The sequence below is a fragment of the Delphinus delphis genome, chromosome 11, assembly GCF_949987515.2.
Source record: "Delphinus delphis chromosome 11, mDelDel1.2, whole genome shotgun sequence".
NCBI classification, from domain to species: Eukaryota; Metazoa; Chordata; class Mammalia; order Artiodactyla; family Delphinidae; genus Delphinus; species Delphinus delphis.
The window spans coordinates 57,824,513-57,852,205 of NC_082693.1; the positions used below are offsets into that span (position 1 = coordinate 57,824,513).

The 27,693-nt window shown below is 35.7% G+C and overlaps 1 protein-coding gene across 1 annotated transcript in view; it reads left to right on the forward strand.

Moving 5' to 3' along the window:
- The window catches only part of TRHDE (thyrotropin releasing hormone degrading enzyme), a 398,970-nt gene that overhangs the window by 234,783 nt on the left and 136,494 nt on the right, over positions 1 to 27,693 (forward strand). The window lies entirely within an intron of this gene.

Here is a 27,693-nt window from a genome sequence, read left to right on the forward strand (position 1 = left end):
GTATAGACAGTGACCTGACATATGTATTTTATAAACATTATTTAAGGGAGATTTGGGGAATTAGGCATGTTTCCTGGATAACAAGCATAATAAATGAAATCTTAAAGACTGGACTTTCAATGGTAAAGATTTTGGACCAATGACTAGACATCTGTAGCAATAAGGTATATTATGAATTTTTTTCCATTGTTACTTGGATTAGGATTTTTCCTTATAACTGTCCCTTTGTTGTTCTAATTTTAACAGGAGTGTGTACATCTCAGTGTATAACACTTAGCAGCCACTTAATAATTGTTAAAATAGTATTAAAATCTACTTTGTCTTTGGTGTAGATTGAATTGCGTTTATTAGGATTTCTATATAAATACTCTATTGATTTAATAACGTTTTAAGCTTAAAAACAAGTTGCTAATATTCTTTCTGAAAAACAAGATATTCCTCTTTATAACTAGAAATCAAATAATGATTCATCAGAATTTTTTGGTGCAGCAATTTGGATGGTTGGTTTTGCACTCAGGAAATGACTATCTCAATGGTTATTAGTTAATACCGTATGCTATTAATTAACATTGTATGCTATAATATATAAAGTTGCAAATTGTGTTAGAAAATATCTTTTCAAGTCACTGATCATTGCATTGGCTCAGAAAGGATATTTTCGATGTTTTATAAAGATAAGTGGAAGTGTAGTACCATATTTAAAGTATGCAGTGTTAATATATTTATGTTAAATGTTAAATAAATATTTAAAGTACACATTCACTTTTATATATGATATTTTTTGGCTAGATTTTGCTGGATGCACATTTGGTTCATTCAACTGTATTGATTCTTAAAATATAATGCAGAAAATAATTTATTACGTTAGCTTGAGGTGCATTTGGAGACATGTCTGTGGTTATTTCCCACCTAACCACCAATTCTAAAAGACTATTTGTAAGTACCAGTATTATTTCTGCATGAATAATATCAGGAAAATATTATTTTGATTAAATATGTTATAGATGTGCTTTTACACGTAAGTTAACATTTATTCCAAATTTCATATATTTGAGTAATTTTTAATTCATTCAAGAAGGTTAAGAATTAAACCAGTAGGAAAGAAGGAAGTTACAATGATTATTATTTTACCCTCTCTACATTTTGGTGCAAAGGCTTACCAATTTACAAATGTGACACATGAGCAAACTGTGCCATGATGCTCAGGACCATCATCATAAAGGACACTGGCTTATTTGTCTCTAGCCATGTGTCTTTATTTATTAATTTTTTGAGGAATAACTGACAAATATAATTGTATATATTGAAAGTGTACAATGTGATGATTTGATACACATATACATTGTAGAATGATTACCAAGATCAAGATAATTAACACATCTGTCACCTCACCTAGTTAACTCTTTGGGGGTGGGGAGTGCGAATGCCTGTGATCTACTCTCTGCAACTTTGAAGTCTACAGTACTGTATTATTAACTGTAGTCACCATGCTATACATTAGAGCATTAGAATTTATTCTTCTTATAAGTGAAAATTTGTACCCTTTGACCTGTATCACCCCATTTCCCCCTTCCCCTAGCCCTTGGTAATCACTACTCTACTCTCTGTTTCTATGAAATTGGCTTTTTTTGTTTTTTTCTTTTTTAGATTTTGCATATAAGTGATACCATACAGTATTTATCTTTCTCTGGCTTATTTTACTCAGCATAATGACCTCCAGGTTAATCCATGTTGTCACAAATGGTAGGACTTCCTTCCTTTTATGGCTGAATAATATTCAGTTATATATATCATATTTTCTTAATCCATTCATCTGTTGAAAGGCATTTAGATTGTTTTTATATCTTGGTTATTGTGAAGAAATGCTGAAAGGAACATGAGTGTGCAGATATCTCCTTTAGATACTGGTTTAAATTCCTTTGGATATTTAGGAGTGGGATTGCGAGATCATTTGGTAGCTCTATTTTTAATGTCTTGAGGAAACTCCATATTATTTTCTGTAACGGCTGTACCAATTTACATTCCTACCGACACTGTGTAAGGGTTCGCTTTTCTTCACATCCTCACCAACATTTGTTATCTCTTGCCTTTTTGATAATAGCCATCACAACAAGTATGAAGTGATATATCTCACTGTGGTTTTGATTTGCATTTCCCTGATGATTAGTGATGTAGAGCATCTTTTCATATAGCTATCGGCCATTTGTATGTCTTCTTTGGAAAAATATCTATTCAGGTCCTTTGCCTATTTTTTAATTGGATTATTATTATTTTGCAATTGAGTTGTATGAGTTCTTTATATATTTTGGATATTAACCCCTTATCAGCTATATGTTTGCTAATGCTTTCTCTCATTTTTCAGGTTGCCTTTTCAATTTATTGATTGTTTGCTTTGCTGTACCAAAGCTCTTTAGTTTGATGTAGTCCAATTTGTTTATTTTAACTTTTGTTGCCTGTGCTTTTGGTCTCTTATCCAATAAATCATTTCTAAGACCAATGTCAAGGATCTTTTCCCCTATATTTTCTTCTAGGAGTTTTATGGTTTCACATCTTACATTTAAGTCTTTGGTCCATTTCAAGTTCATTTTTGTGAGTGGTGTGAGATAGGAATCTGGTTTCATTCTTTTGCATGTGGATATCCAGTTTTACCAATACTGTTTATCGAAGAGTCTAACCTTTCTCCATTGTGTGTTCCTGGTGCTCTTGTCAAAAATCAGTTGACCACATATGTGTTGATTTTTATATGGAATCTCTGTTCTGTTCCACTGGTTCCATGTACCGTTGCCAGTACCATAATGTTTGATTACTGCAGCTTTGTAATACAGCTTGAAATCAGGAATTGTGATGCCTCCAGTTTTGCTCTTTTTTTCTCAGGATTACTTTGTCTATTTGGGGTCTTTTGTGGCTCCATACAAATTTTGGGATAATTTGTATCTATTTCTGTGGAAAATGCTATTGGACTTTTGATAGGGATTACATGGACTCTCTAGATCATTTTTCAGTAGTACGGAGATTTTCACAGCATTAATTCTTCCAATCCAAGATCATGGGATATCTTTCCATTTATTTGTATCTTCCTCAATCTCACCAGTGTTTCATAGTTTTCAGTGTATGTCTTTCACCTACTTGGTTAAATTTATTTATAAGTATTTTATTGCTTTTGATGCTATTGTAAATGGGATTGCTTTCTTAATTTCTCTTTCAGATAGTTCATTGTCAGTGTATAGGAAGACAAATGATTTCTGTGTGTTAATTTTGCATCCTGCAACTTTACTGAATTAACTTATTAGTTGTAACAGTTTTTTGGTGAAGTCTTTAGGGTTTTCTGTATATAAGACCATGTCATCTATAAACAGAGATAATTCTACTTCTTCCTTTCTGATTGAAGGTCTTTTATTTATTTACTTTTTGCTTGCTTAGTTGCTGTGACTAGAACTTTCAGTACTATGTTGAATAGAAATGGCAAGAGTGGGCATCCTTGTCTTATTCCTGATCTTAGAGGAAAGGCTTAGCTTTTCACCATTGAGTATGATGTTAGCTGTGGGCTTGTCTTCATTCTAGCCATGTATCATTATGCTTAAGTACCACTGGAAATACTGTCCTTACTGTGTTTTCAACTGATGATAGGATCTACACATTTTTAATGAAGACTTATCAAGAGAAAATTTTCTTTTTAACAACTATATTGAGGAATAATTAAAATACATTAAACTGTACATGCTTAAAAGGTACAATTTAATATGTTCTGACATATGTATCCCAGTGAAAACATCACCACAATCAAGTTAATGAACATATTCATCAAAAGTTTCCTGATGCCTCTTTGTAATACGTCCTCCCATCCCTCCTCACTCCCCCACTGATCAACTTTTCACTGTAGATTAATTTTCATTTTCTAGAGTTTTATGTAAATGGAATTATACAGTATGCACTCTTTTTTGTCTGCCTTCTTTCACTCAACATCATGATTTTGAGGTACAATTCATGTTGTAGGATATATGGGTATAATATAATTTGTTCTTTCACCTGGACATTTGTTTTTTTCCAGTTTTTGGCTGTTACAAATAAAGCTACTGTGAATACTTTTGTACAGGTCTTTGTATGTGTATCTGCCTTTATTTCTCTTGGGTAAATACCTAGAACTGGAATGTCTAGATGATGGTAGATATGTTTAATGTTTTATGACACTGCTGAACTGTTTTCCGAAGTAGTTGAACCATCGTACCTTGGTACATTCTCATTGAAAGTGTGCCAGAGTTCTACTTTTTCCACATCTTCACCAACACAAGCTAGGTATAATCAATTTGTTTAATTTTAGATACTGTAATGGTATCTCATTGTGATTGTAATCTACATTCCCCTAATAACTAATGATATTGACCATTCTTTCATTTGCATATTCTCCCTTATATATCTTCCTTGGTGAAGGGTCAATTCAAATCCTTTGCTCATTTCCTTTTAGATTGGGTTGTTTTCTTATTATTGAGTTTTGAGGATTCTTTATATACTTTGAATGCAGGTTATCATATATATGATATGCAAATAATGTTTTTCCCAATTTGTGACCTACTCTTTATTTTCATAGCAGTATCTTTCTAAAAGCAAACTATTTTAATTTTGATTAAGTATGCTTTATATTTTTTAAAATTGATAGTTCTATTGGTGTCAGAGTTAAGAAATCTTTGGTTAATTCAAGGCCATGAAGGTTATTCTTTTGTTTTTTCTTCCAAAAGTTTTATAGTTTTAGGTTTATATTTAGATCTATATTCGATTTTGAGTTAATTTTTGTATATGGTGTGAAGTTTGAATTGAATGTTTTTCTTTTTTTTGCACATGGATATCCAATTTTTCAAGAACCATTTCTTGAAATGTCTGTTATTTACCCTGTTGAATTGCCTTTGCACATTTGTTGAAATCAGTGAACTATGTGTGGTGGGTCTATTTCTGGACTGTTTATTTTATTCTATTGATATATTTATTTATCTTGGCACCAATACCATACAATCGTGATTGCTGTAGCTTTTAATAAGCTGTGAAATAAAGTTGTTAGTTCTCCAACTTTGTTCTTTTTTTTAAAGTTCTTTTGGTTAATCTTGATCTCTTGAATTTCTATATGAATTTTAGAATGAGTTTTTCACTTTCTATAAAATTCTGTTGTAATTGCACAGGTTGCATGCCATTTGTAAAATAATTTGGGAGCATTGACACCTTAGCAATACTGAGTGACTCATGAATACTGTGTACTGTTCCATTAATTTAGGGCCTCTTCATTTTCTCTCAGCAATGTACTTTTCAATGAATAAATCTTTCATATCTATTTTCAGATTTATCTCTAAGTATTTCACATTTTTAGGCTATTTTACATGGTATTCTAATTCCCATTTTTGACTTTTTGTTCTATATAGAAATACAATTTATTTTTGTATACTTATCTTGTGCAATGTTAAATAGAAGTGAGAGCAGACATCCTTGTTTTGTTCTGGATTTTAGGAGCAATACATTCAGTTTTTCACCATTAAATATGAAATTGCCTTTACATTTTTATAAATACTTTTTATCAGGTTGAAAATGTTACATTCTACTTCTGCATTGGTGAGGGTTTTAATCCAAAATGGATACTGATTCTATCAAATACTTTTCCCCATCTATCAAGGTGATCATATTTTTGTTTTTGTTATTTTAGTTTGTTAATATGGTGAATTATATTGATAGATTTTTCAATTTTAGGCTTTCTTTACGTCCCTGGGACAAATACCATTTGGTCATAATGTTGTTTTTTTTTTTTTTTTTTGGCACTGAATTTTATTTTATTTATTTATTTTTTTAACATCTTTATTGGAGTATATTTGCTTTACAATGGTGTGTTAGTTTCTGCTATATAACAAAGTGAATCAGCTATACATATACATATATCCCCATATCTCCTCTCTCTTGTGTCTCTCTCCACCCTCCCTATCCCATCCCTCTGGTGGACACAAAGCACGGAGCTGATCTCCCTGTGCTATGCGGCTCCTTCCATTAGCTGTCAGTTTTACATTTGGTAGTGTATATATGTCAATGCCACTCTCTCACTTCATCCCAGCTTACCCTTCCCCCTCCCCATGTCCTCAAGTCCATTCTCTACATCTGCGTCTTTATTCCTGTCCTGCCCCTAGGTTCTTCAGAACCACTTGTTTTTTTTTTAGGTTCCATATACATGTGTTAGCATACGGTAGTTGTTTTTCTCTTTCTGACTTACTTCACTCTGTATGACAGTCTCTAGGTCCATCTACCTCACTACAAATAACTGAATTTCATTTCGTTTTATGGCTGAGTAATCTTCCATTGTATATATGTGTCACATCGTCTTTATCCATTTTTATGTATTTTTGTATACATTGTTGGATTAAGCTTGCTAAAGAAATGTTTAGAAATTTTGTGTCTATGTTCATGAGGAGTATTGGTCTATAGTTTTTGTAATGTCTTTGGCTTTGTTCTCACTATAATGCTAGCCTCACAGAATGGAAACTATTACCTCCTTTTCCACTTTATAGGATAATTTATGTAGAATTTATATTCTTTCTTTGTTAAATATTTGATGGAATTTGCCACTACAGCAACCTGGGCCTAGAATTTCCTTCATGGGAAGATATTTAATAATTTAAGTTCATTAATGTATAGTGAGTTATTCAGGTTATTTATGTCTTCTTGCGTGAGCTTTCGTAGTTTATATCTTATCAAGGATTTGGCTCATTGTACATGTTATATTCTTTTATTATCCTTTTAGTAGTCATATAATCTCTAATAATGTCCCCTCTTTTATTCCAGATATTGTTAATTTTTGTCTACCCCTTTTCTCCTGATTAGTCTAGCTAGAAGCTTTTACATTTTATTCTCAAAAAATCAGCTTTTGGTTTAATTGATTTCTGCTCTTAATTTCTATTTCATAGATTTCCTCTCTTATCATTATTATTTCCTTCCTTTATATGCTTTGGATTTAAATTGTTCTTTTTTCTCGTTTCTCAAGGTGCAAACTGAGGTCATTAATTGGAGACCTTTCATCTGTTCTAATTCAGGTGTTTATTCTATCAATTTCCTCCTAAGTGTACTGCTTAGGGCAAGCTCTAGATTTTGAGATATAGAAGTTTCATTTTCATTCACCTTAAGATACTATTTTCCCATTTGATTTATTAATTTATCCATGGGTTATAAAAAGTATGTTATTTAGTTTACAAATATTAGAAGATTTTCCAGAAAATTTTCTGTTATTCGTTTCTTATTTAGTTTTATTGTGATCAGGGAAGTATATTCTGTATGACTTGAATCTTCTTAGAGTTACTGAGGCTTATTTCATGGCCCAGAATTTGGTCTCTGTTGATAAGTGTATGCACGTCAAAAGAATGTGTATTCCACTGTTGGCTGGAGTGTTTTATAAATGCCAATTAGGTCAAGTTGGTTGATAGAATTGTTCAAGTCTTCTGTATCCTTATTGATTTCTGTCTACTTGTTCATCATGCTTTCTTGATGAGCCCTCATTGTTTGGATTCACCTACATGGTGTCAAATCAAACTTCTAAAAATGTGGTGAAAAACAGTGGCCCAGGTACCTGCTGGCATGTCTGAAAAATAATCTTCAGTGACAATGTGGAAAAACAAAGCTCAGAACAATTTGGCTATAATCTCAGGGGCTTCAGTTTGATAATCTCTATACCAGGCCTTGATGTATATTTAGATTTCTAGACTACTTCTCCAACTGGGCTTCTCTCAGACTCTTTCTGTCAGCAATTAGTATGTGGGTAATATACAATAACCAATTTAACTCTGTGGATGGAATGGATAAACTGTGTCATTCTGGGATGTGTATGACAGGTAATATAGATAATTGTACAGCCATAATATCAACTGCTAATGTTTATTGAATGCTTACTCTGTGCTAGGCACTGTGTTAAACTCTATACATTCATTAACTCACTTAATTCTCATAATCCCCTTTAGGGGTTGTTATTTCATTATCCTCATTTTAAAGATGAAGATATTGAATCATGGTCAATCCAAGGATATGTTTCCCAGGAAATCAGGTTCCAGAGCCAGCGTTCTTAAACACTGTCATATTTGATCAATGAACTTGGCTGGAGCATTCATTCCAAAATCATTTGTAAGCCTCAACTTATGTTCCAGGCACTGTGTGCTGAGTGCTTGGGATATAACAGTAATAAGACACAAAGGAGGAATAGCATATAAATAAGTCAGTGCAGTAGCATTTGAGTATTAACAGCAGTGTTTCCATTTTAAATGTAGAAACTTAACTCAAACCATCTGAAACATTAAAAAAGAATTTGTTGACTGAATAGCTGGTAAGTCTGAGGTGTTGTTATGTTTAGGAATGGTTGAATCCACGCGTTTTAACAATGTCATCAGAAATCTACCTTCCATTGATTTCTTGGCTCTTTGTCTCTGACTTAATTTCTAGATGATTCTTAGATAGGTGGCCTAAAAAGAAGTTTAGGCTGATAGAGTCCTCAAGCTTGTGATCCTAATGAGCTTGGGGAAAGAGTAAACTGCCTCCCTCACTACAGAACCCGTTTCTCCCCAAAGCTATGATTTGTTCTGATTAAGTAATAGAGCGCCATTGGCCAATCCCTATGTCCCTGGGATGGACAGTCCCTATGGACATTCTGAATAGCTAGCATGGGTCATAAGCTCATCCTCTGGTGGGAAAGATAGGTCATACAATTGGTAGATCCAATGGGATCACTTGAAGTAGGGTTTCCCAGAGAATATGATGGCTAGATAAAAGTAATGGATGCCAACCAACCTCAGAATCTTAGGAGTTACGATAGAAATATGTATAAGATACACAGAGTCATGAGGGTAAGGGTTAGGGGAGTGACAAAATGGCAAAAAAGGACTATTCTGTAGAATTGGCTCAGGAAAGGAACACAATGGTGACTAAGTGCAACATCAAGGAGTTCAACATGGCCATACCATAGTGAGGATTTGGGGTAGTAGACAGGCTGGGGAGATAATCTGGTAAGAACTTGGAGGACCTGTTATGCAATACTAAGAAGTCTGAACTTCATCCAGCAGATGAAGAGGAACCAATGAAGAGTTTCAAGCGAAGGAATAACATTGTATAAATAAATTTGTATTCTAGAAAGAATATTCCTGTAGGTGTGGTAGAGATGGAAGTAATATGATAGATCTGGACATTTCAGAAAAGACTGTAGCAACTAGAGTTGTAGCATGTAGCCCGTTTTTTTTGTTTTGATTGTCACTTCTTGCCACTGCTCTTCTGTGCTCTCTTCCCTGAAGATCCCTGTTACTAGGCTACATCAACCTCTGCCAACAGTCAACCTCTCATTGCATCAGTGCTTTGCTTGCTTATCATCTCTTGTAATTATTCCCTTAATAATTATTCTAATTATTCCCACTTCTGTTTTTTGTAATTTTTCCTGCATAGTAATTTTATTACACTTTAAACAACTTTTTATATAGAACTGTATTATAGGGGTAGAGAAGATTATAAAGAAGTACAGGTTAGGAACCAACAAACCAGATCCTAATTTCTGTGGATTTGAATTTAAGAACTGAATGCTTTTGAAGAAATTGTGAGTGATGTTCAATATGGACCGTCTCAAGGCCTGTATTAAAAGAAAAAAAAAAAAAAACTCCTAAAATTACATATGTATTTTTAGAATGGGAAGAGAAAAAAATGCGAACTAGTCTTTAAAAAAAGAGAGTGAGAGAGCAAGAGTTACATCCTGGGAAATAACAAATTTTCCATTTTAATAGTAGGTTGAAAATGAGGATGCTTTATCGTAAAAGTGAAATGCAAACAGGAAAATACTGTCCATAGATAAGAAAACTGGAAGAGATGCATTGAGAGAGTCTCTTTACTCTAAAAGCCCAAAGGGAAATAAGAATCAATGACCCAGTGACCTGGATGATGAAAGTGAGCGAATGCTCATTAAATTTACACATGGTACCAAGCTGGAGAGGATTGCTACAAGTTTGGGAGAGAGGAACAGATTTCAAAATGACTTAAGCAAATTTAAAGAGGATCCTTTAAAAACAAGAACACTTTTCAGCAATTCTTATAACAAGTTTGATATACTTTAGAGACCAAATGAAATTACATAGAGTAAAAGGAAAGAATTGGCAAGCAGAGAAAATCCCACAAAGGGTCATAGGGAATATGAATTTAAAAAGTGGGGGAGTGGAAATTCAACTTTTGTTATTCTACCAGCATATTCCAGACTTAATTTAAAATTCTTGTATGCCTAAAGAGGAAAATATGTATGATTTCTATTATCTTTAGAAGTGAATATGAAAGGGCCAATCCGCCATTTGCATCTTTTGTCCCTTCTGATACCAGGTTCCCCACCCACGGTGTGGTATCAGCCAGGCCACAGTTAGTACAGCGAGAGAGCCCATACTAACTCTAGATACAGGACAGAGTGTTTCTCTATAGAAATAATAATAATAATAATAGGACAGTATCCTCTTTCAAGAATATAACCCAGTAGTAGACATAAAACATATGAAATGAAAACAGTAATTACACTAAGAGTCACAGTAAAGCACATCTTTCATTTAACAAGCATTTATTATGTCCGAGGCATTTTGTGAAATGCTTTGCATGTATTATCCCATTTACTCCATAAAGAAAACTTGGGATTTGGCATTTTTAACCCATTTTACTGATGAGGAAACTAAAACTTAAGAAGTTCAGTGATTTCCACAGGGTCAGACATCTAGCAAGTGAACAAGCAGGATATGAAGTCAGATCTGTGTAACTCCAAATACTGGGCTCTTATACATAAAACTTTTAATAAATAAATATATTTCAAGGCAAAATAGGATATGAGCCGTCTCAGTGGATGGCAACTCTAAGTTCTCAGGCCACATTTGATTCTCTCTTTTTCTCACCCTATTTGTCAGGAAATCTTATGGTGTCTGCTGTAAAATATTTCCAGAATTTGACTTCTTCTCCCCACCATTACTGTTGCTATACTGGTTGGAATCACCACCATATTGCCACAGTAGTTTCTTGAAAGCTCTCTCTGCTTCTAGTCCTGCAACCCTACAGTATATTTTTAACCAAGCACTCAAAGTGATCATTTTTAAAACCTAAGCCAGATAGTGCCACTTCTTTGCTAGAAACCCTACAATGATTCCCCACCAAAATTAGAATAAAAGATAAAATCTTTACAGTGACCCATGAGGCCCTACCTGATCTCCACTCACCCTATTCTTCCCAAGTCCTCCACAGACCCCTGACCCTTATTCTCTTATCCCTCTGACTTTACCTCTTCCTATTAGTATCCCTTCACTCATGGTAATCGTGCTCCACCAACTCTCCTGCTTTTCCTGAAATCCAGCTAAACTCCCTCCCACACTAGGGCCTTTGATCTGGGAATGATGTTATTCTGGATATCGTCATAGTTCTAACTTGCTGTCCTTGAAAACTTTATTTAAATGTCACCTTCTCAGAGAGGCTACCCTTTTAAAATGTCAACTGACACCCTCACTCCTTTCTTCATTCATTTTCTTATTCTGATCCACATACCGTTTGATCACCTTCAAATGTATAATACAATTTATTCATTATTATGTTTATTATATGATCTGGCTTCCCACTTTCCCCCATTGAGTGTGAGCTTCACAAAGGGAGGGATCTGTGTTTGTGATTTTCACTGTTTTGCAGTACTCATTATGCTGCCTGCATATAGTAGGCACTTAATAAGTATTTGTTGAGTTAAAGTAAATGTCAGAAAAGCAATATAAGCAAAACACTGTGGTGTTTCAGAGGGAAAGATCCCATCTGTTTATAGGAATTAGGAAAAAGACTTGGCACCTGAAATAGGATTAAAGAGTTTCAGATGTAATGCCATATGAATTCTGGAGGGGGTGGGGGAGGAAGATTGTGTTGCCCATTCACTCTGCTTTCTAATGGGTTCTGTCACATGTGGCCTGACCCCTTAGCCCTGGACCACCTGGGACCCTTTCCGGTCAGCTCAACTCTTCTCCTGTTGTCTCCACACTTTCCTGCCTCAGGCACAGTCAGCCTCCTGTTCTGCAAATCTTCCCAGCTCTTATTCTTCTAAACATGTCCTTTGTAGCCTTTGCTTTCTCAATTCACAGTCTACAACATACAGGCCCTCAAATGAATGTAACATTGCTATTTTGTCCTCTTTGACACATTTGTACATACTTTACAGGTTCTGGTATATGATATATATTGTTTTTGTTTTTTAACATCTTTATTGGAATATAATTGCTTTACAGTGATATGTTAGTATCTGCCTTATAACAAAGTGAATCAGCTATGCATATATATATATTCCCATGATATATATTGTTTAACTAGCTCTTGTGGTCATTTCTGTAAAACAGTTGGATAATACACTTTTGGTCAGGTGTATAATGGCAATAATACTAGTAGTAGGAAAAATAGTATCAATCGTTCTTTGAGATTTTCTTTTGCCACTGGGCATCCACATAATTATCTCATTAAATTTCCTATCCTTGTAAGGTAGATACTATTGTCTTCAATTTACATAAGAGTAAATAGATGTTCTTGGATTGGAAGAATCAACATTGTGAAAATTACTATACTACCCAAAGTAATCTACAGATTCAATGCAGTCCTTATCAAACTACCAATGGCATTTTTCACAGAACTAGAACAAAAAATTTCACAATTTGTATGGAAACACAAAAGAACCAGAATAGCCAAAGCAATCTTGAGAAAGAAAAACAAAGCAGGAGGAATCAGGCTCCTGGACTTCAGACTGTACTACAAAGCTACAGTAATCAAGACAGTATGGTACTGGCACAAAAACAGAAATATAGATCGATAGAAAGCCCAGAGATAAACCCACATACATATGGTCATCTTATTTTTGATAAAAGAGGCGAGAATACACAATGGAGAAAAGACAGCCTCGTCAATATTCAATAAGTGGTGCTGGGAAAACTGGACGGCTACATGTAAAAGAATGAAATTAGAACACTCCCTAACACCATACACAAAAATAAACTCAAAATGGATTAAAGACCTAAATGTAAGGCCAGACACTGTAAAACTCTTAGAGGGAAACATAGGCAGAACACTCTATGACATAAATCACAGCAAGATCTTTTTGACCCACCTCCTAGACAAATGGGAATAAAAACAAAATAAACAAATGGGACCTAATGAAATTTAAAAGCTTTTCACAACAAAGGAAACCATAAACAAGATGAAACGACAACCCTCAGAATAGGAGAAAATATTTGCAAATGAAGCACCTGACAAAGGATTAATCTCCAAAATTTCCAAGCAGCTTAATATCAAAAAAACTAAAAACCCAATCTAAAAATGGGCAGAAGACGTAAATAGACATTTCTCCAAAGAAGATATACAGATTGCCAACAAACACATGAAAGGATGCTCAACATCACTAATCATTAGAGAAATGCAAATCAAAACTACAAAGAGGTATCACCTCACACCAGTCAGAATGGCCATCATCAAAAAATCTACAAAGAATAAATGCTGGAGAGGGTGTGGAGAAAAGAGAACCCTCTTGCACTGCTGGTGGGAATGTAAATTGATACAGCCACTATGGAGAACAGTACGGAGGTTCCTTAAAAAGCTAAAAATAGAACTATCATACGACCCAGCAATCCCACTACTGGGCATATACCCTGAGAAAACCATAATTCAAAAAGAGTCATGTACCAAAATGTTCATTGCAGCTCTATTTACAATAGCCAGGACATGGAAGCAACCAACCTAAGTGTCCATTGACAGATGAATGGATAAAGAAGATGTGGCACATATATACAATGGAATATTACTCAGCCATAAAAAGAAACAAAATTGAGTTATTTATAGTGAGGCGGATGGACCTAGAGTCTGTCATACAGAGTGAAGTAAGTCAGAAAGAGAAAAACAAATCCCGTATGCTAACACATATATATGGAATCTTGAAAAAAAAAAAGGTCCTGAAGAACCTAGGGGCAGGACAGGAATAAAGACTCAGATGTAGAGAATGGACTGGAGGACACAGAGGGGGAAGGGTAAGCTGGGACGAAATGAAAGAGTGGCATGGACATATATACACTACCAAATGTAAAATAGATAGCTAGTGGGAAGCAGCCACATAGCACAGGGAGATCAGCTCGGTGCTTTGTGACCACCTGGAGGGTTGGGATAGGGAGGGTGGGAGAGAGATGCAAGAGGGAGGGGTATGGGGAAATATATATATGTATAGCTGATTCACTTTGTTATAAAGCAGAAACTAACACACCATTGTAAAGCAATTATACTCTAATAAAGGTGTTAAAAAACAAACAAAACAGATTCCACTGGGGAGATCAAATAAAATATTATATGCGGGGGAAAAAAAAAAGAGTAAACAGAAACCCAGGGAGTTAATGTTGTTCTCAGGCTTCTAGGTGTCAGAGGTAGTATTCTCACCTCTCTGTTTCTAACTCATGCTCTTTTCACTCTACCAGAATACTTTCTTTAACTAATTGCCTATTATGCCACTGTTTCAATAGGAAATATGATTTGGGTTACAGTCTTTTGACATTTACTAAAGTTAGAGATTTTCCCTGAATGAAAAAGTGCAGTGTTTTTAAATAAGTACTATACTGGCATGCAAATAAAAAATAAAGGTTATAAAGTCTGGGAAATAATAATCCATGGTTATGATCATCTCATAAGGAAAATGTGAACAAGTTTAAGAGATTGAGGAAAATTAAGCAAAGAAGAGCGAGCCAGAGAGAGAAATGGAGAGAGAGAGATTGATTTAGAAACAATTGGAGGTAAATCCTATCAGAAAAAGCTAAAGAACTTACAAATGTCTACTCGGGAATGTAGAGGGCTCAGAGATGACTTAATTATTGGCTCTAATATATAAATGGTCATTATAGGAACACTGTTCACCACTTCTCTGTCAACATCAAGGTCAGAGTAAGATAAGTGGCCTTAAATTATAAGGAGAAATTTCAGTTCATATAAGAAAAAACTTCTTGACATAAAAGGAAATTAAACATATCAATGTTAACCACTGATGTTGATAAAATCTTCATTCTTTGATATTCTTTAAAGATAAAATTGAAAATCTGCTCCCAAATTAGCAAACTAAATTGTAGGACTACTAAAAAAGTTTCTCCTGAATCTTGCCTCCATGGTATATCATAGTCAAATAATGTAATATAAAATACATAATTTATTAGAAATTAATTTTGCATGCATATGTTTATGTTTGTATCATTCAGTTTCTCCCTTCTAAAAAATTTTTTAAAAATTTATTTTATTTATTTATTTTGACTGTGTTGGGTCTTGGTTGTTACGCGCAGGCTTTCTCTAGTTGCAGCAAGCAGGGGTACTCTTCATTGCGGTGCCGGGCTTCTCATTGCGGTGGCTTCTCTTGTTGCAGAGCGCAGGCTGTAGGTGCACAGACTTCAGTAGTTGTGGTACGTGGGCTCAGTAGTTGTGGCTCGCGGGCTCTAGAGGGCAGGCTCAGTAGTTGTGACGCACGGGCTTAGTTGCTCTGCAGCATGTGGGATCTTCCTGGACCAGGGCTCGGACCTGTGTCCCCTGCATTACCAGGCGGATTCTTAACCACTGACCCACCAGGGAAGCCCAATTTCTCCCTTTTTATTTATTTATAAATTTATTTTATTCATTTATTTTTGGCTACGTTGGGTCTTCATTGCTGTGTGTGGGCTTTCTCTAGTTGTGGTGAGCGGGGGCTACTCTTCGTTGTGGTACGTGGGCTTCTCAGTGCAGTGGCTTCTCTTGTTGCGAAGCATGGGCTCTACGCATGTGGGCTTTAGTAGTTGTGGCATGCGGGCTCAGTAGTTGTGGCTCATGGGCTCTAGAGCACAGGCTCAGTAGTTGTGGCACGTAGGCTTAGTTGCTCCACGGCATGTGGGATCTTCCTGGACCAGGGCTCGATCCCACGTCCCCTGCATTGGCAGGCGGATTCTTAACCACTGCACCACCAGGAAGTCCCCTCTCTCTTTTTAATAGATGTAGAAGTGTGAATGATAAAAGAAGCAAACTACTTGCTTCTTAGGTAAAATGGGAAGGTTTAGAGATAAGTCCCATCCATCTCTGAATCATCTGTTGATATCTGTAAAAAATTATGAAAAGAATGTCTAGGATATAACTTACTTTAGTGGCTCTCTTAATTACCAGTGAGTCTTGTCTTTGCCTTTGGCCTTGAAATAACCATTATTAGAGGCCAGAGGTGATTTTAAGACATCATGTAAAGGAAATGCTATTTTGCCCTTCTAAAGAAAATGTAGGTGGTGGGAGGAGATGATTTTATTGACATTTCTGTGATAAATGCCTTTACCACTTACTGGTAAACTATTAATTTGTGCATTTTGCTGATGGAGGCAAGCTTTCTTTTGCACATGTGTTTGACTGGTTCATCACCATTTGAATGATTTCTTTCTTTTTTCCTTGCTTGAATCTTAATACTTAAAACAGCTTGCTTTTTTCTTTCAAGTCACTTGTACTTCTCCCTGTTAGCTGTTCTTCTCTGATTTATTTGATGAAATTGAAAGAAAAACTATGTATTTAATGAAAATAGGTAGCAGGTTACTCAGTAGTATAAGGAACGGATTAACCCTGTTCAAAGGATTCTTACCCTCTCTTGCCCTGCTTGTGTCTCATTGATTTATTATTATTAACTAATAATTGATTATGCTAGTTTTGAATTCCTCTGTTGCACAGTTTCTTTTTTACTTTGCTGAAATGCTTAAGAAAGTGCAATGTTGGTTTTGAATTTATCCTTCTGCTCTTTTTGTGAAAGCCAGAGTGGTGATCACACAATACAAGAAGCTTAAGAGGCAAAGCTGTGTAAGTCTTAGCTTGAAGGACTTGGCTATAGTGAGATCCCGCTTCTAAGGTAGCTTTATGAAATATTTTCACAGCTACAGTTGTTCTTAGTGTTTTGCTTATGCAAAAAGCCTAATTCTAATGAATTTTGCAGTGGTTCACTCATGCCAGACTACATCAATAACCATAATTAGGAATAAAAAGTACCATTTCAATAAGTATAAATGGTAATATACAAAGAGTACTCGGTTCCTGTAACTTGCCCACCCTGCAACTGTATGTGACTTTAATTCCATTAGCCTAGGAGGCAGCTACAATGCATCTCAGAAAGGAACGGGGCTTCTGTTAACAGTACAAGTTCAGTTCAGTCAGGAGACTTGTGGATCTCAAAGTTTTATACAGGATATTCAGAGAGAAATAGCAATTGAAGATAGAAACTAAAGAAGTGTTGGGAATCGGCTAGTGTATATTCCCCTAGCACATAAGGGGATTGCAATATTTTGAATAGATTTTCTGGTATAACGGGATTCTGTGGTAGTTAGGAAAAGGACAAGTAAAGTTAGGAATAAATTAAGATTTAAAGGATAAACAAGAAAGGCAACTGGAATTAACGGTTGACGTTTTGACAAATGAGAAGTAAAGTAGAAGGAAAAGGAGAACAAAGATAAAACTTCATTTTCACAAAAAGCATGCTTAGAGAAAGTGAAGAATAAAAATATTCACAATGCAAGTAGTTTATATACTTATAACAATAGAATAGTTCAGAAGAAGTTGAACTGAATGAATTTTTCAGTAGAATAATCATGAGTGGGTAGTGTTTTAGCATCTGATAGATTCACCTTTTTACTTACTATAACAACCTCCCATTTTTAATCAACCACCCATGGTATATTGATGTGATATAGAAATCTTCAAAAGCCCTATATGGTTACCAGTCTTAATATAACGTGCAAAAGACTTATCCCCCAATTATTTTATCATTAGCCAAGTATTAAACAATTCACTCTATATTAATCAAGCACATACATAATTCTCAGAGTTTTTGTTTCATACAGGCCAAACTGTATTACTTTGCAAGGTAAATACAATTCTAGTCAAACATACAAACAAACAAACAAAACTTTCTCTTTGGTCCCTTTTGAAGGTAAATATGGCATTTCATTTGAAATAATGAAAATATTTCTTTGGATACACTTTCACAGATATTTTCATGGATTCTTTCAGAGGAGGCTAAGGGTCATTTGATGACCTACTGAGAAAATTATCTAGAGACTACATGTTTTATATATCCTTTATCATTCATGCTATTGCATATTTTCTGATAGCACTGAATCAAGGTTTTGGCTTTTCTGCTTTTTAAAAATAGAATGGCTTTCTTTCAGCTTTTTTTTGGTTTTGTTTTGAATTGCCTTTATATCAGTATTAGAAGGCTTGACTGTGATTTCATACAGCATATTCTTACATACATACATGAATACAACTTATTCAACATATTCTTATTCTTTGAAAGACAGAGATTAAAAAAAATACTGAAGCTGGCTTTTGCCTTGAGGTCATTTTTCCAACCAGTAGTATTTGAGCACAGTTTTCAAGGTTTTACAAAGCTAGGAAAAGAAGACAAAGCTGAAGGTGAGAAGTTTAATGGGAGGCGTCCCATAAAGCCAGGACCTTACAATGCTGCACCTTTAGCACACAGATGTACTAGAAATAAACCTGTCCCTTCCTCAGGAGACTACAAAGAAACTGTTCCAAACTATGACAGCAAATGGGGAGGAAAAGAAAATTCTCATGAAAATTTGCAGTCACGAGCAACTCTTGCATAGCATTGTAGCTCAAATGAAAACTATCTTGGTACACTGTGAACACCAAGCCAGGATTTTGATTTAAAATGCTTGGTCCTGGACTAGTGGTATCCCCAGATGCCACACAGAACTAAAACAAACCCTTTCCAGAAATGCATGCCTTCATATCCCATCTCGAAAGATTTCCACAGGTAAGTCCCAAGGAAAAAGAGCATCTCCCAGTCAAAAATCACCAGTTACGAAAGGAAAGATGGGTCCATGAACATGAGACAGCTGAAACAATTGAGAGCAGAATCACCCATGCATATGATTAAAACACTGAATATGTTAGACATAGGGTATAAACTCATATATTAATAAATTTGAGGAAATAAAGAGGCTTGAAAATATAAGCACAATGCAAGCAGATTAAAAGGAATAACTAACGAGGATTTTTAGAAATAAAAATGTAATAATTGCATTTAAAAATGTATATTTAGGGGCTTCCCTGGTGGCGCAGTGGTTGAGAGTCCGCCTGCCGATGCAGGGGACACGGGTTCGTGCCCTGGTCCGGGAAGATCCCACATGCCGCAGAGCGGCAGGGCCCGTGAGCCATGGCCACTGAGCTTGCGCATCCGGAGCCTGTGCTCCGCAACGGGAGATGCCACAACAGTGAGAGGCCCGCGTACCGCAAAAAAAAAAAAAAAAAAAAAAAAAAAAGTGTATAATTATAGCTGATCCATTTTGCTGTACAGTAGAAACTAACACAACATTGTAGAGCAACTATACTCCCATAAAAATTAATTTAAAAATAAATAAAGGTTGTCTATCAGTAAAGTAAAAAATAAAAAGTGAATAAAAATAAAAATAGAGTGCATATATAGATGGTTTATCACAGACTACAATGAGCTGAAGAGAGAATTTTAAATGGGAATAGAGAACTGAAGAAACTATCTACAGTGCAGCACAGAGAGACAAAAACATGGGAAATATGCAAGAGGGGTTAAGAGACATAGGAGAGGGAATGAGAAGGTCTAACAAATGGGCAATGCATAATCTCAAGACGTAGCTTCACTTATTTTTTTCCATCCTTTATTTCTTTGTCAAATTATTTCTTCTTAGTTTCAGGGACTAAAGTTTTTTGCTTTAAACAGTGCATCTTTCTTAGAAACAGAGCTCTGAGTTTGATCCAAGATTTTCTTTATTTTAAAGTCATAAATTTTACCCATCAACAAAGCACTGTTTTATTATCTTTAGTCTCTTTTACTGCCATCTTAAAAGCTTGAACAAGAGATTAATTTAAAAATTAGGGCTTCCCTGGTGGCGCAGTGGTTGAGAGTCTGCCTGCCGATGCAGGGGACACGGGTTTGTGCCCCGGTTCGGGAAGATCCCACATGCCGCGGAGCAGATGGGCCCGTGAGCCATGGCCGCTGAGCCTGCGCGTCTGGAGCCTATGCTCTGCAACGGGAGAGGCCACAACAGTGAAAGGCCCGCGTATCGCAAAAAAAAATAAATTAATTAATTAAACACAGTGCACTTTTTATATTAATAGTTATTATTTACTGAGTGTTCACTTTGTTCCTGGAGTTTTACATCATTCCATTTAAACATTACATCAAGCTGATGCTTATGGTAGTTACATTTTATGCCCAAGTTCTTGCAGCTCATAAGTAGAAGAACCAAGGTTTTAACCCAGCCTACCTGACTCCAAATTCTATTCTCTCATTGCCTGATAATCTAATCAAATAAGTGTTGACTTTCACAGTAGAAAAGGTTATACATTTATTCAAATAACTCTGCCTCTCATCTGACCATTTATTTCATCTCTCTTTTGAAAGGTCTTTCAGATACAATTTCTTGCCTAAGCAAACCAGTGCCATTATTGTATAATTCCTGGAGAGTCTATCTTGATCAGACAGATACTTCTATTTTCTTTGTCCTTCATTCTCATCCATCCTTATTTTACACTGCTCACCTCTTGCCACTTTACACTCGTTCACAATTGAGCCAACAGCCTGAGGATCCTAGGAAAAATTCTATGCCAAGACTGTCTTGGAGGCGAGAGACCCTGAGTAGAGACGTGCATGGGCTGGAATGGAGCTGTGTGGATCTTGGTGTCTCAGAGGTTAGGCTTCCACAGAGTGGAGCATGTTCAGAAGCAAACCGACGGGTGCAGTTCAGTTGTGCACCGACTTTTTGTTGTAATTTTACAGTAGGATGCAATTAGTTCAGAGCCATAAAAATATCTGGCCTGAAGCAGAGAATTTTGGGTATGTATCCCCCTGGTCAGTACTCTAAGCCAAAGCAGAGCAATGATCAAGCAACTGAATATCTATGTTTTGCGTTTTCCAGCCCCGCAATTTTACGATGAAATGTGCAAACACTTATATCATTTTCCTTCTGGAAGGGCATCAGTCACAGCAGGAACTTTGCAACTAAATTGGAGCAATTAAAACTATTTTTAGTAGTCACATCATTAAGTGTAAAAGTAAAAGTTTTCAGTGCTATCTAATATCTAAAAATGTTTTTCCAGTTTGAAATGCATGTGGTGGTAGTGTTGGGGAAAAGTTAGCGTGTTTAAAGGTATTTATGTCTGAAATAATAACCTCAATTAGCACTTCTATGTACTAGTTACTTTTATATAAGTTCTTTAGATGTATTAAGCCATATAATCCTTATAGCAACCTGATGATACAGATACCCTTTCCGTCCCCAATTTGTGGACGAGGAAACTTAGGCAGTAACCTATCCAAATCACCAATGTTGGAGTTAAGATTGCATACACTGGCAGTTCTGTCTGTGCTCTTCATCAACTACACTTGACTAGTCATCCTTCTATTTCTGAGAACATATTGCACATAAAACATGAAGAGACAGTAACTTTTCTAGTAGATCTCTTATTTTTAAGTTATTTGTATATGTCTGTTTAGTTAGTTCTCTTAGAATCAAAGCTTTAGCGATATCCTTGTTATTACCTAGTTCACTGCCTTACAGATAGTGAATGCACAATAAATACTTGTAGTTTGGATGAATTTTTTTTTTTTTTTGGCTGCACTGTGCGGCATGCGGGATCTTAAGTTCCCTGACCCAGGATTGAACCTGTGCCCCCTGCAGTGGAAGCACAGAGCCTTAACCACTGGACCGTCAGGGAAGTCCCTGAATGAATTTTAACAGAGATTAATTCTGCCTTCCAGACCCTCAGAGGCTTTAAGGTAGTGATGCACATTTTTTTTTTAACATCTTTATTGGGGTACAGTTGCTTTACAATGGTGTGTTAGTTTCTGCTTTATAACAAAGTGAATCAGTTATACATATACATATGTTCCCATATCTCTTCCCTCTTGCATCTCTCCCCCTCCCACCCTCCCTATCCCACCCCTCCAGGCGGTCACAAAGCACCAAGCTGATCTCCCTGTGCTATGCGGCTGCTTCCCACTAGCTATCTACCTTACGTTTGGTAGTGTATATATTTCCATGCCTCTCTCTCGCTTTGTCACAGCTCACCCTTCCCCCTCCCCATATCTTCAAGTCCGTTCTCTAGTAGGTCTGTGTCTTTATTCCTGTTTTACCCCTAGGTTCTTCATGACATTATTTTTTTCTTAAATTCCATATATATGTGTTAGCATATGGGATTTGTCTTTCTCTTTCTGACTTACTTCACTCTGTATGACAGACTCTAGGTCTATCCACCTCATTACAAATAGCTCAATTTCGTTTCTTTTTATGGCTGAGTAATATTCCATTGTATATATGTGCCACATCTTCTTTATCCATTCATCCGATGATGGGCACTTAGGTTGTTTCCATCTCCGGGCTATTGTAAATAGAGCTGCAATGAACATTTTGGTACATGACTCTTTTTGAATTATGGTTTTCTCAGGGTATATGCCCAGTAGTGGGATTGCTGGGTCATATAGTAGTTCTATTTGTAGTTTTTTAAGGAACCTCCATACTGTTCTCCGTAGTGGCTGTACCAATTCACATTCCCACCAGCAGTGCAAGAGTGTTCCCTTTTCTCCACACGCTCTCCAGCATTTATTCTTTCTAGATTTTTTGATGATGGCCATTCTGACTGGTGTGAGATGGTATCTCATTGTAGTTTTGATTTTCATTTCTCTGATGATTAATGATGTTGAGCATTCTTTCATGTGTTTGTTGGCAGTCTGTATATCTTCTTTGGAGAAATATCTATTTAGGTCTTCTGCCCATTTTTGGATTGGGTTGTTTGTTTTTTTGTTATTGAGCTGCAAGAGCTGCTTGTAAATTTTAGAGATTAATCCTTTGTCAGTTGCTTCATTTGCAAATATTTTCTCCCATTCTGAGGGTTGTCTTTTGGTCTTGTTTATGGTTTCCTTTGCTGTGCAAAAGCATTGAAGTTTCATTAGGTCCCATTTGTTTATTTTTGTTTTTATTTCCATTTCTCTAGGAGTTGGGTCAAAAGGATCTTGCTGTGATTTATGTCATAGAGTGTTCTGCCTATGTTTTCCTCTAAGAGTTTGATAGTGTCTGGCCTTACATTTAGCACATTTAATTCCTAGTTGGCTCAGATTCCTAACAGCAGTGACTTTTGAGATATTTCTGAGTTTTATTTTAAACATTTAGTATGAAAAAGGGAAGTAAATATGGTCTGTACTATTAAGCAGAGTCATGCTTTATTAAATGCTAACATTACCTTTTTAAGAGTTCTTTAGTTTGAACTAGTCACACTTATCCTGAAAAATAATGCAGAATAAAACTTCTACTCATCCTGAATTACTTTCCTCAAGCATTAAGCGATCCTCCCTGGTTCTGGTATTCTGTGATTCCTTCCACAAGCCTGATGGAGAAGTTAGGAAAGTTCAGAACATAACCCCTCACGTCTGAGATGAGGGTCATGGAAAACAGTGAGCATACCTGCTTCTCAGCATCCCTTGGTGCCTCTGTCAGAGACAGACTGCAGTCTAACAGACCACTGATCTGCCCCTTTATGGCATTTTTGTTCCTAATTCCACTCTTGTTTACTTGAAGAGCTAAATCTTTTTCCACTTCTGCTTGAGAAAACATTTTTATAGCTTTGGGACCAAATGTTTTTCATCAGCTCATTGTAATGTCTCTTTTCGGTGAACTTTTTGCCAGTGGAAGCCACGATGTTGCTGATGGAATGTGGGAGAAATTTGCTATGATCAGAGTAAAACACTTTTGCTTTTGTCCCAGCAATAAGGAAATAAGAATCAATTGCTTTTCCCCATTTACATTTGCTCTATGTTAAACCATAAGAAAGTTGTTGACCTTTAATTGCTTCTAAAATGAAAGGTTGCTGGATCACCAGGTATTTAAGTGGTTTATTTCTTCTAAAATTCTTGTGGTGGCAGCAATCGCTATTTCTTGTTTCGGTTGATGATCAAGAGAATGCAGGAAAGTTAGAGGTAGAAATTTGCTGCCGCGTACAAGAAGCTAAAGTTTGGGAAGGTAAGAAGAGAACCTGTGAGGTGTATGTTTGCTTAGAGTGTCAAATACTTCCTTATAGATTCCTAGGAGAAAGGGCAGTATGTGTTTTTATGTATGTGTCTTGGGAAGTTTAATTGTACAAAAGTGGTATTTCCCAAAGTGTGATCTGTGGAATATCACATGTTCTCTTAAAATTATTTTCCACCCCTTCACTCAGATATTGAAACTTCAGATTTTATTGATGTGGCTTGACGGCATTACACAAGTGTACCTTACATGAAAAGTTTGAAAATGGGCTGATTCTTTCTGCTCGTAATCCACACTGTCAGAAAGGTTTGCCTCGTGATAAATGGCTTGCTGATTTTGTTCCCTAGATGATGTTTTTGGGTTTTGAAACTCTCTTGGGACAAAACGCATCTGTGCTTTGCCACACTGAGAACAAAAATCAGTTGGAGGGAAAATCTGTCCTCATGTTTTACAAGAGGGGATGGTGATGAACACTTACCCCTTTGACTGGCTTCTAGATGGTATCAAGTCCTCAAATACTAATCTGCTCCCCATTACACTCTGCTACCCACAAGCATCCGAGCAAAAATTAACAACTTCTGCCGTTCTGGAGGAGAAGCAAGGAAAGAAATAATCCATCTCTCAATGAAATGGGCGAAGAGGCTAATTTGCTTTCTTGAGAACAGCTGAAGGTGGTTTGATGAAACTTTAATTTGGGCATTTCATTCTCTCTGTAAACTCACCCTGAAGTCAGAATAGCAGAAAGGGAGATAAAGAAAACCTTACTCAAGCAATTATTTCCCTTATCCTGCAAATATTGGCACAGTAAAATAATTTCCTTAGCTTCCAGGAAATCAGGCATGTCATGTATGAATGAATTTGACAGTGAAGATTAAAAGGTGTCATTCAGTTATCGAGCTCATGCCCTAGACAAGATGTTTTTATTCTTTGCTTTTCTATATTATCTGAATGAGCAAATGATGTGCCGATTTCAACTGATCCATTTCCATCGTGGATTAGTTGCAGTGATCGAAACATTAGCTATGCTAGTATTCACTGATGATACATGTTTTATTTATTATGAGTTTGGTAGAATGGTAAATTCAGTTTATAGCCCAGTGGTTTGAGAAGCGTGACTTTACTCAACATTTTTCTTGAACTCTGTGATGGCCCATCCGTGTAAATAATCTCATCAACCTCTTGTGTGAGCCCATCCTTGAAGAGTTCCTCATACGGATGCTTAATGAAAAAATATGCTGTGCTTTTGTCCTTGTCAGTGGTGTCAGAACATATGAGATGTTCAGCACAACTGTTAAATAAAGCTTCTGCTATAACAGGAGGCCCAGCAACATTTTGTCTGGATGAGTAAGCAGCATCCTGGGTTTCACAGAAAAAAGACAATCCTGAGCCCAAATGAAGGGCATAGTTATTTATGGTCATGTCTAGTGAGTTTTCTTCATGTAGGAAGTATGCCTAAAAGTTCAGAGAACTGACCTCGAAGTCTCAGGTCTTCTGGACTTTAATTTCCGTAATTTTCCATGGAGGCTTCTTTTAATACCTGTCCCCAAAGACGCATTTATACCACTCAAGACAAAACTTATACTAAGCTATATTTAAATCTAGAGTTTCTGAATTAGACTAACAAGCTAGGGATGCTTACATAAAATACCCTGTTAATATAGTCAGTGCGCCAATTTACTTCATTGTAAAGTCATTGGGAAAAATATCACTTGACTATATAAATGTTTTAGAAAAAGCAAGTTTTGAAAATCTGAAATCCCCTTTTAAAATAAGAATAAAATAACTTTGCCCTTTAAGTATGTGTATTATTTTTAAATTGAAAGATATTATATTCTTAGGTCAGACACAGTTATTTTCATTAAGGTTACTTATTTCTAAAAATATCAACTCTTTCAAAGCTAAATAATAGTACAATATAGTGAAATACTTAAATATTAATTAGCCTGGTGAATTACAAAACAAAAAGATTCTGTCCAGTATATTTTTAGATTATATTATTGAAATTTAGGCTTGGTTTTTTTTGCCTTTACTATATATAATATAGAATCTTCAGATAATACACTAGGCTTCTTCTGTTTCTTATTAGCGTGTGTGTGTGTAGTTGGCAATTTTTAGGCTATTATCTTCTTCCCAAAAGGAATACCAGCGAGCTATGAGAGAGAAGGATTTTGGAGCAATACCTGTATTAGTAGGAGGCTGGGTTAGATGGATATATTGTTTAAATGAATGAATCAAAGAATGTGCCAGTTTGGAGATGGACTAAACAAGAGTCCATGCGTAGCTGCCTGATTGTAGGAGGTCTTTCGAAAGACTATCCTTATATTTTCTGGCAGATTAATGCTTAAATCCTAAATACAAAAAGAAAATACAGTTTATTGAAGCTAACTTTTGAAGGACAATCTACATATTCCATTGATGGTTAATACCAAATGGTAAGTCCTTCACGGTTAAGAAATATTTTCTTTCTTTCAGTCATTTCTTTTTTTCAAGTGGTTCCTGTTTAACTCGCAGTGGACCTAAAAATCAAACAATCACATCTACTTTATGTGAAACTTCCCTATATTTGAAAATTATTATTGTTTGGCTAGCCTTCTTTTTTCCATGAAAAAAAAAATTTATATCTACTTTTTAAAAACTTTTTATCCTATCTCTGGATTTTATCTGATGTTTCTCTGACATTTTTACCTATACCCTTTTTTTTCAGCACACAGTTATTTCAAATCATGTTCAATATAAAGTTTTTTTTTTCCCGGCAATATATTTTACATTCCATTGTTGTACTCACTCTGAACAGCCCTTCCAGACACTCCAGCTACTCAGGGTACTGAGGAGCAAAGGGTCATGCATTTTATTGCTGTGCTTCCACTGGATTGATTTCTTTATACTGTTTTTCAGATAACATTGCTAAAATCCTCTTTTTTTTAGCAATTCAGACAATAGCAATTGCTTCCTTTTTGTAGCTATTGGTAGACAATTGAGAAATATTACCTCAAGCTTCCGGCTTCTTTTGCTTTGGTTATTAAGCTTCTAATTGATATTTTATGTTGCTGGAATAATTGTACTTTGTAAATACTCTGTGGATGACAGGTAATACTTCAAAATTATTCTTTAAAAGATATGCAGAGACATTTTCCCATTACTATAAGATCACTTTGTTTTTTCCAAACTTTAAAAATTTTATTTATTTATTTTTATACAACAGATTCTTATTAGTTACCTGTTTTATACATATTACTGTATATGTGTCAATCCCAGTATCCCAATTCATCCCACCACCACCACCCACCCCCCGCTTTCCCCCCTTGGTGTCCATACGTTTGTTCTCTACATCTCTGTCTCTATTTCTGCCTTGCAAACTGGTTCATCTGTACCATTTTTCTAGATTCCACATGTATGCGTTAATATACGATATTTGTTTTTTTCTTTCTGACTTACTTCACTCTGTAAAACAGTCTCTAGGTCCATCCACGTCTCTACAAATGACCCAATTTCGTTTCTTTTTATGGCTGAATAATATTGCATTGTATATATGTACCACATCTTCTTTACCCATTCGTCTGTCGATGGGCATTCAGGTTGCTTCCATGTCCTGTCTATTGTAAATAGTGCTGCAATGAACATTGGGGTGCATGTA